General features: G+C 40.4%; 1 long non-coding RNA gene across 1 annotated transcript; it reads left to right on the top strand.

Moving 5' to 3' along the window:
* The first annotated feature begins 385 nt into the window (after positions 1-385).
* Positions 386-9218, top strand: LOC104912584. The gene is made up of 2 exons (XR_794764.2): positions 386-562; positions 4298-9218. It is a non-coding gene; the product is annotated as an uncharacterized LOC104912584 (long non-coding RNA).
* Positions 9219-9476: the final 258 nt, after the last annotated feature.

Raw genomic sequence — 9476 nt, 5'->3', positions numbered from 1 at the left:
TAAGATGGAATTTTGTTTCTGTTACACTTCAACATGATTAACTACTTTGTAAGGATATTCTATTATTTTATATATGAAGGAGGGCTGGCCTAGGACTTTGCTTGTACCGGTTCTTAATTCCCTCTCCTCCTCCCTTTCTAGCTGGCCTATTAGTGGATGATGGTTCACTGCTGCTGCCAGCTGTTGCTATAGTTAATTAGCTTCAATGTAAATAGTGAGTTCTGTATTGGGCATGTTCTGACTAATTTAAAAATAAATGACGTGCATGTGTGATTCAACTCCAGAAGGTGAATAAGTTGGGTTTCCTTTTTTTTTTTTCTTTGACTTTCAGAAACTTTCATTGAGTCTTACAGTGAATTACAGAAAGTACAATCACTTTAAAATTTGCTGTCTTCTACCTTTACAGATCTGCACAATGCAACAAATCTGAGGTCGCGTTCTTTATCTGGAACAGGACGGTCTCTGGTGGGCTCGTGGCTGAAACTGAACAGAACAGATGAAAACTTTCTACTCTATGCACACTTAACTTACATCACTTTGCCATTGCATCGAATTTTAACAGGTGAATTTTAAGATGCATTACGTATAAACAGAGTTATTTGATTCTCCCAGGTTGCCCCTGTGTTGTGGGATTTTGCTACTAAGATAGAGGAACAAGCTTTTCTGTGAAAGGAAATGTAACCTCAACAAACCCCATTTGCTGACTGTAGCAGCAAATGTAAACAAGCAGAATGGTGTCAAATTGTTCTCAGACTTTGAGCTGATTTTCCTTTGTGAGGGTTCAAACAAGATGGTAGTTTTTACTTCCAGAGGAATGTTAGTGGCTTTAATACTGAAATATAAAGTTCATCTACTTCCTGAGTGCAAGGCAATTCATTCTGTGCCTATCCAGTGAGCAACAGATGTATGTAGCAGAGACCTCTGACTGAGAGGGCTATGGAAAGGTAGCTTTGGAATTCAGTGACCTCCTCTGCCAATGCTGAGTCCTAGATTTGTTTTCTGATTGAGTTTTTGGATTGATCCGGGAGTCCACGCTGCCCGTAAGTCTTCTAGGCACCCAATTTCTTTAACTGAACTGAATGATTTTTTTGTGTGTCACACCATGAACAATCAGTCCTAGCTCTGCCAATTACTATATTGATGATAGTCAAGACTCTGTTTGTTCAGCTGGATTTTCAGAGTGCACTTGCGATCCAGAAGGCCAGCTGTGTCCTGGGCTTCATCAGAAGAGGGGTGGCCATCAGGACGAGGGAGATAATTCATGAAGCCCCATCTGGAGTGCTGCATCCAGGCCTGGGACCCCCAGCACAAGAAGGATGCAGAGCTATTGGAGCGGGTCCAGAGAAGGGTTACAGAGCTGATCAGAGGGCTTGAACGATCTCTCCTGGGATGATGAATTGAGGGAGATGATCTTGTTCGAGTTGGAGAAGAGAAGGCTCTAGGGAGACCTCATCGTGATCTTCCAGTTCCTGAAAGGAGCTTGTAAGCAGGAAGGGGAACAACTTTTTACATGGTCTAATAGTGATAGGACAAGGGGAAATGCCTTTAAATTAAAAGAAGGAACATTTAGTTTGGATGTTAGGAAAAAGTTCTTCACTCAGAGGGTGGTGATGCACAAGTTGCCCAGAGAAACTGTAGATGCCCTATCCCTGGAAGTGTTTAAGGCCAGGTTGAATGGGGCCCTGGGCAGCCTGAGCAGGTGGCTGGCAACCCTGCCCACAGTAGAAGGGTTGGAGCTCCATGATCTTTAAGGTCCCATCCAACCTAAGCTATTCTATAATTCTATGACTACAGTATCACAATCAGTTGTATTTTTCAACCTGAAGGCAGATACTGAGGTTTCAGATTTTTACCCAAATTACAGATGAATCAAGGAAAACATCTGTTTAAACTCTAGCAATCAGCAGGCATGTTAGCCTCTCTGGGAGATAGCTTGCAATATGAGGGAGCTCCTGGGACTCAGGGATACTTAAACACTATTGCTTTCTCAAGTTTCTTAAGCATTCTCTTCTCTGTAAATACCACTACAAATACACTGGTAATTTCTTGCATCTATACGTTACTAGCGTTACTGTCCACTCTCTTCATGCATTCTAAGTGAAGCCCTGAAATGCCCTTCTTTCTGAAAGTACACATTGAACATTTTCAGATACAAAGAAAGCTTGATACAGATGGAAAATAGCAGTGGTTGTGCCTGAGATACCCAACTCTAAATTCTAGATTTGAATTAAGTTGTCCCCCCCTGCAATAAAGTTATGGTCATAGAGCAATTTGAGGTCCTGTCGCTAACCTTTGGAGAGTCTTCTAATTTCATCTGTGAATTTAATCTTTCTCTTCCCATTCACCAGGTCAGATGACTTTTGAGAAGGTTTGTGTAGGCTATAGGCTTTTGATCAGTACCTGCTTTTTCTTGCCTGGGTCTAAAAAGAGAATGTGTATATTACATAGTAGTTATTTCTAGACTGTTCCTAAAAAAGTAACTAAGAGGAAAGAACTTATTAATCTGTTGTTAAACAGGTTATTCATTTGCTAAAAAAGATGGGAAGAAAGCATGGGTGTGCTATTAATGTCATTGGTTGTACTATGCTAGTGTCAGAATAATAGCTACAGTATTCGTTTGCAGGCAGAGGTGTCAGACTCTGCTGCAAAAGTATAATGGTTCCTTCTCTACAGAGAAGGAAAACTAGCTGATAAGGTAGAAAACTATACTTACAGATGCTTCTACATTATTTGCCATTTCACTGCATATAGGATAGGAATTGATTTCAGCTGAGAAGAAATAAAAAAAAATTTCCAGTTAGAATTGATCCTCTTATAATTATGAGTTTGATTTGTTTCTGCAAAAGTATAATTATTAGTTACGATAGTTGTGTTGGTGTTGTTACAGCTAATTAGCTGGTGTTATCAAGCTTGCTCTCTCTCTTGCCACAGGCATTTTAGAGTTCACACAAAATGCATTGTTCCTGTTGGCATGTAATACTTGCTCAAGTGGGTGGCACAATTGCCTCCATGCTCAAATATTTGCTTTTAGCTTGAATGTACTTTCTGAGACTTAATTTGTTTAACATATGGTTGCAGGAGTCAGTGCATATATCAAGACATGCAGAAATAGGACGTAAAATGTCTAAGTTATAAGGCAGGATTTTAATCTGCAGTTCTTCAGTGTTGGTGTTTACTTTTGTGTGGCACATCAGGTAGAGCCTATTTGCAGTCCTTTGTGTAGTGAATGCATTAGTGTCAGTGCTAGCTTTCCTACAGGAAGAGAGCATTACAGAGAGATGTTCATCTCTTTTGGGTAGCTGAGGGAAGCCTGTACTGCAGAATTAAAATACTAGGGATAGTGATCAAAGTATACTCAAAAATATCTGGATTTTGTGTATTAATAAGATTGCCTCTGCTCTGGGCCTTCTCTCCCTTCATGCTAAACAACCCAACTCTCTCAGCTTTTCCTTGCGTGTCAGATGGTCCAATCCCTTAATCGTCTTTGTGGTTCTTTACTGGATTCACTCTGCTACATCTCTTTTTTTTTTTTTTTATGAGTGTGACTTGAACCCTCTGGAGCCATGGATCAATTTTTCCTCACGTCATCTTCTTTATGCAGATGTGTGACCTGCCTCTTAATTAAGCATGCACTCCCTTTTCCCACATTCTTTTTTCTCCATGTAGCCTGGAAAAAGAACTAGCAGCCCAGTTTCCAGATGTTTCTGCATATTTCCAGGCCAACACTTTAGTTTTATTATTTGGGAAGATGACTATGATTAGACAAGTATCCCGAAGGTTAATATTCTGTCACACTTGGACAGTATGTAACTGAGACACCAACAAACAGGATCAGCCTTTAGAGTGCAGGCATGTAGACTTCAGATCAGACTGTTAAATTGTTTGTATGCATATCGTCAGAGCTGAAAATCTTAAAGTTTTTGAGGATGGTGCATTTCTCCCTTCAAAAGGAAAAAAAAAATTAAATTGGCATATCCTTTCATGCTTAAACTTTTTTTTCTTTGGAAGATTGACACTCTGTCCATGCCTAGACACATGTTGTTTCACACCACTATAAGTGATATTTAGGTCAGATATCATGTCTGTGTGATGGGATAAACTTGAGACTTAGCATCTTTCAGGTAGGGAGGAATTGGATCAGACTTCATTTGTAGGCAAAATTTCATGCTAGTTGCATTTTGAATTCTGTTAGTGGTGTAATAAGGGATGTATGCTGCAGTTCAGAATTGCTTGTGTGGTGGCTACTTCCAGGACCTCCTAAGAGTGCTGTTTCTTTTTATCTCTCTCCCTTTCCCAGATATCCTGGAAGTGCGGCAGAAACCAATTCTGATGACATAGCAGAGATCGGGCACAGCCTTGGAGCCTTGTTGCCAAGTGCCTAACCTCAGCAGTTTTCTGTGCTAACACTACCATCTAGTGTCAGGAACATAAACCTCCGCAGAAAAAGGGAAGTCAAAGAATACCAGCCGATCAAAAGTGCCTCTTTCTTCCTTCCTCTGCTGTCATACACCATATGCACACTTGCAGTACATCACTTGAGTGTTTCCGACTGGAAGAAGACTTTCAACAAAACAAAAGAAGGGGCTGTGTACGAAACGTGTCGTTGCTTTATGAACAGTTTATTACTCTGTTTACTTTATAACTAAGAAACCAACAACATGTACAGAATGTGTTAAACTTTGTATTCTTTGAAAGAAACAATTTCATAATGATGTACTAATGAGCGCTGTTCCATTGACTCTTGCCCATACTCTCCTTGTTGGATTGGCTTTGTGTGTGTGAACGTGTGTATGTCTTGAGACTGAAGGGATAAGACGAATTCCTGCTGAGGGAGGAAAAGGGAAAAGATGCTATAAAAACACATTGCCATTTGGTTATGTACAGTGAGTGGGTTAGGTCAGAGATTGAAAGAGGCTTAAAATGTTCCCATTTGTTCATGTGTCAGTGTTAGGACAGGAGAACTCTGCTGACAAATTCAGTATCTACCAAAGAACAGCAACATTTTCATCCTCAAGAACTGGTGAAGAAACTGAGCCAGGGAAAAGAAGGCTAAAATGTGCTGCTATAGTAAAGCTGAGTTTCATATCCACTACTAATGCTGCTTATCTCTTTTAGCTGAGTCCATGTGAGTCAGAGGCTAATGTGGAAAAACTGGAAACCTCACATGGACTCCAGAAACTTAAAATCTTATTGATAACCAACATCCTCCTGCATGCACTGGACCATAGTACAAAAAGTTGTCCTTGTGGTAGTGTTTGTGGCCAAGGAGGGCATGAGAGCTAATTAATGTCTGGGCAGCTTCTCCAGATTCTTCTTTTCCTGGTCACGTTCTGCTGTACTGTTACATGCCGAAGCACAAGGAGTTCTCTTTCAAGGCAGAAGGTTTAAATGTGATCCTGCTCTGAAAAGTGACTAAAAATGTCATAGTGGGAGGTTTGAAAGTTGTGTCAGGAGCTCTCAGGAAAAATGCCTTATGTTTACAGGTAAAATGCAGCTTTCTCAAAACAGCACAACTGCTGTCCTTGACACGTGAAATCTAAGAAATGAGATGTTGAGTCTACTGCAGCTGGATTCACCACATCGATGTGGGAGCTAGCCATAGGTCACTTTATTTATAGCTGCCTAACTGGTGAAGCAAAGCATGGGATAGCATGTTACTTAGAGTATGAGGCACTCTGATATACGCACAAAGATCCATAGAGAGTGGAGGTGCCATTTTTGTCACTTTTTGGACACTGAGCACCTGAACTCTAATGCTGGTGCCATACTTACCAACATGATGTGTGCTCTGAGCCTGGGTCTTTTGTCTCCCTCAAACTCGACCTTTCCCAAAGTGCTGTGTTATTCTCTCAATAGCATCTGATGACTTAACCTCTCAGATAGGACTTTCTGCTTTTTTCCTCAGACCAAGTTCCATGGGAATAGCTCCACTTCTGCATTAAAGATAGATTAACTGTCATTCAGCCCAACGTGATGAATCCAGTGTGGTAAGGAGGTCTTTTCTTGTTTGAGGCTAGACCTGGGAGTAGTCACCTTTGTCCAGAGTGATGGCATTTCTGAAACTGGCAGCATGAGTGTATAACAGGGAAATCTGACCATTTTCTGCTTGTTGCAGATGTTTTATGACAGCATTAGAAAAAAAAAACAAAACAAAACAACTTTGTCATTGCCAGCACAGCCACTTTGCATGTTGCAGACTGAGTTTTGCTCTGTAGGAGTATGCACTTTGTGTGAGGCTGTTCATGCAGTCTGACTTGAGGCATGCAGGTGAGATATCTGGGCCATCTTGTCAGAGAGGTGGACTCCCGAAAAAGCAACTGAAATGTTTTCCCAGGGAACTTCATAGGCAGCCGAGGTGCTTGCTTGAGATCCCTAGCAGTGCACCTAATGCCAGATAGTGCAAATACTCTCCCTCCCTATGTCCATGCCAAGAAGTCTTCAGCTAGGAGGTTGTCCTACTCAGAAGCCTCTGAAGATGTTCCATATTCTGCATTTTAATATTGGATGGAAAGCAGTTTCCTTTAAATAGTCACTAGGGAGGGAGGGGAGAGAGGGTTAGTGTTAGTACTGCTGCTGACAATTGATAACAGTTTGGTCAAACAGAAACAATGAACACTGATTGGAACCTGAGTGGTAGGTGCCTGAGTACTGCCTAGTCAAATGTAACTTTTAATGCATTTTAATACCAGTGTGTTAAATTTGGACAGCTTGATTTCATGTGGTCTGAAAGACTTGAGCAGAACTTGCATGAGATTTGTAGGCAAATGGCAAAAGAGGAAAGATTCTGAAGTAGCAGAAAGGCAATGTTATGGAAAGGACAGTGCAAACCTCGTCTGCTAAGCAAGAAGGACTGTCTGCTTTGTTATGTGTACGTGGATGAATCTGATGTCTGGTTTTTGAAGGGCTGAACGTAAAAGTCCTGTAGAAGAATTTATTGATGTATTTTATCCTGCTAGCAGATATCCAGTATATGCATTGAAGACTCAACTTTTGTAGTACAAAAGGGCTACAGGTATGCCCAGATGGATATTGCTGGTAAACAGAGATCAAAAAATTTATTGAATGTCTGGTACTTTTGGGAGCAAATTAGATTTACTCCGTTCTCAACTATTCACTCTTTAAACAACTGACTTAGAATTCTTGTGTGTGATGAATTTCCTTACTTTGTTATCAGGTGAGAGGGGGAAAAATCGTGTATTTTATTTTGCTTTTAAGTAATCCCTAAAAATTTGTAATGTATTATCCTCATACAGACAAACTGACAGGGAAGAGGATACAAGTTTTGTCTGGGTCAGGGTGGCACAGCTGGGCCTTTAGCTTGCTATTGCACTATACCAAAAAGAAAAGGGAATGTTAGTTAGAAACTTCTCACCCTTTTAATTTGGGGGGGAAGGAGGGAGGTAAATTCTATGCTCTGAAGCACTAAACCAATAGATTTGGGCCTCTGTTGGCCACTTAAATTGCTGAGAAATGAACTGGAATGTTCTGCATGCTGTAAGGACTGCAGCAATGTATGGCTGTTGATGTCCTGACTGTTGTAGTGTGACGGTTTTCATTATATTTATGTTGATGCTTGACAACAGCTCTATCTGAGAAGGCAGCACTGTTAACAAACTTGTGTTGCTTTGCAGAATCTTTTTATTTATTTACAGAAACTCACCATCCTTCAATACCGAGTTAGCTTCCCTCATCCTGTCCATTCACTCCCTCTGGGGACCTGAGGCTTACCGCTTCAACTCTTCATTGATGTTGCGTTTGACATCTGACAATATACAAGGTTGTATATTTTTTCAGCCTGCACAGATTTTTCACTCTTACAAATTTAGCATGTAGAAAGCCTTTGAATTGTAAAGAAAGCTCTTAAATTACTTGTTTTGTATTAGCAGATTATTGCTTTGCCTTAGAGACCACAGTGTTTGTAAAAATCACATTCTCTTAGTGCCAGCCAGCGCAGGATGGGATCCAAGTCTCCTTTGAAAAGAAGCCATTTCTAGAAATTCAGCAGATCTTTCAGCTGTCTTGGCAAATCCAGTTTGTGTGGGTTCATGTTCCTTCTTTTTTGTTCTCTTAGTCTTCGTTCTTTACAAGGCTTGAGCATGTTGGGATGTGAATCTGTGTTACCCAGTTTTTCATTTCTGGGCACAGTGTGCTTTCCTGAAAAGAGAGTTGTTTGCAAGAGTGATTTTTGAGCATACAATGTTTTGCCTGAAGTGTATTATTTTACCATGTTTTAATTTAACAGTTGGGTCCCTGGTTTTGCAGACAGATTTCTTCTGGCAGATCCTCATGCGCAGAGTCCTGTGCTAGTCACTGAGGTTCTCTATAGACATGGAGTCTGCATAAAGAGTCTACATGTTTAAGCTATTGAGCTGCTTCTTGCCAATCACGAATGTTTCACTTCCCAGGTGATTGCTTGCCCTGTAGTCTAAAGCTTCCCCTTATTAAAGATGTAAAATCTTTAAAAGTGCCTAAGTCCTGTTGTTACCCAATGAGGTTTAAGAATGAATTTTTATTTACGAACAGAATATGCTTAAATTCTGTGTGGTGTATAGCAGTGTCAGGAAATAAGTTTATAATTCTTGGAAGAGCTCTCTATCTCCTACAGACTCGCCCTTCCTGTTAGGTTCTCATGGTCTTCAGAGGTCATGGCTGAAAGCTCTGGAAAATTGAAAACTTGCAATCAGAGCAGTTGGATGTCTGTGAATGCCTTATCTTGTCCTGTGTGATATGACTGAAAGTGTATGGCGTTGGTATGTAACAAAAATTCTGTGTCAAAAATAGGTGCAGTAGAATCCAGTGAAAGGCATTGTTAAATAAGTAGCTTTCACACCAAATGTTATGAAACAGTATTTTACACCAGAACATAGATGTTTGGATGCTTGGTCAAGAAAATGTAAGACTGCAAGAAGGTTACAGTGTTGAATGTTCTGTGTGTGTGTGTGTGTGTGTGTGTGTGTGTGTGTGTTTGTATATATATATATAAATACTCTCAGCTTAATTTTATCAAACAAACATGTTGCATGGTTTGTTTTTTGCCTCATTGATCATCAGTGTTGATTAAAAGATGCTGGGTTGGAAATCTTGCTGGTACTGTATTGAGCCCTAGAAACAAAGTGCAAGGAGAACCTTTGTGCACCAAAAACAGAGTTGATTTTGCATATGGCAGCAGCAAAGAAGGTGTTGGACCCTGCAGCCAATAAACAGACCTCTTAAATGACCATGAACTTCAAGTGTTTTCTCTCAACCATGCCTGCTGTTTTTTGAGTTTTAACGTGTTCTTTACTGGTAGCACTCTGTGACACTCGTAGCAAGTGATACTTGCCAAATAGACGCTCATGAGAAAAGATAGCCTATTTACTCTTGATTTTTATTCCGCTTTGGGCAAAGACTAACTTAACTCTGCTTGCTGAATTATGTTGTATGAAGGGAAAGAGGGTTCAAATCACTGTGCTCCCGAATCTGTTTTAAAAGTCTGA

The sequence above is a fragment of the Meleagris gallopavo genome, chromosome 1, assembly GCF_000146605.3.
Source record: "Meleagris gallopavo isolate NT-WF06-2002-E0010 breed Aviagen turkey brand Nicholas breeding stock chromosome 1, Turkey_5.1, whole genome shotgun sequence".
Lineage (NCBI taxonomy): Eukaryota > Metazoa > Chordata > Aves > Galliformes > Phasianidae > Meleagris > Meleagris gallopavo.
This window is presented reverse-complemented; position numbering and strand designations above follow the sequence as displayed.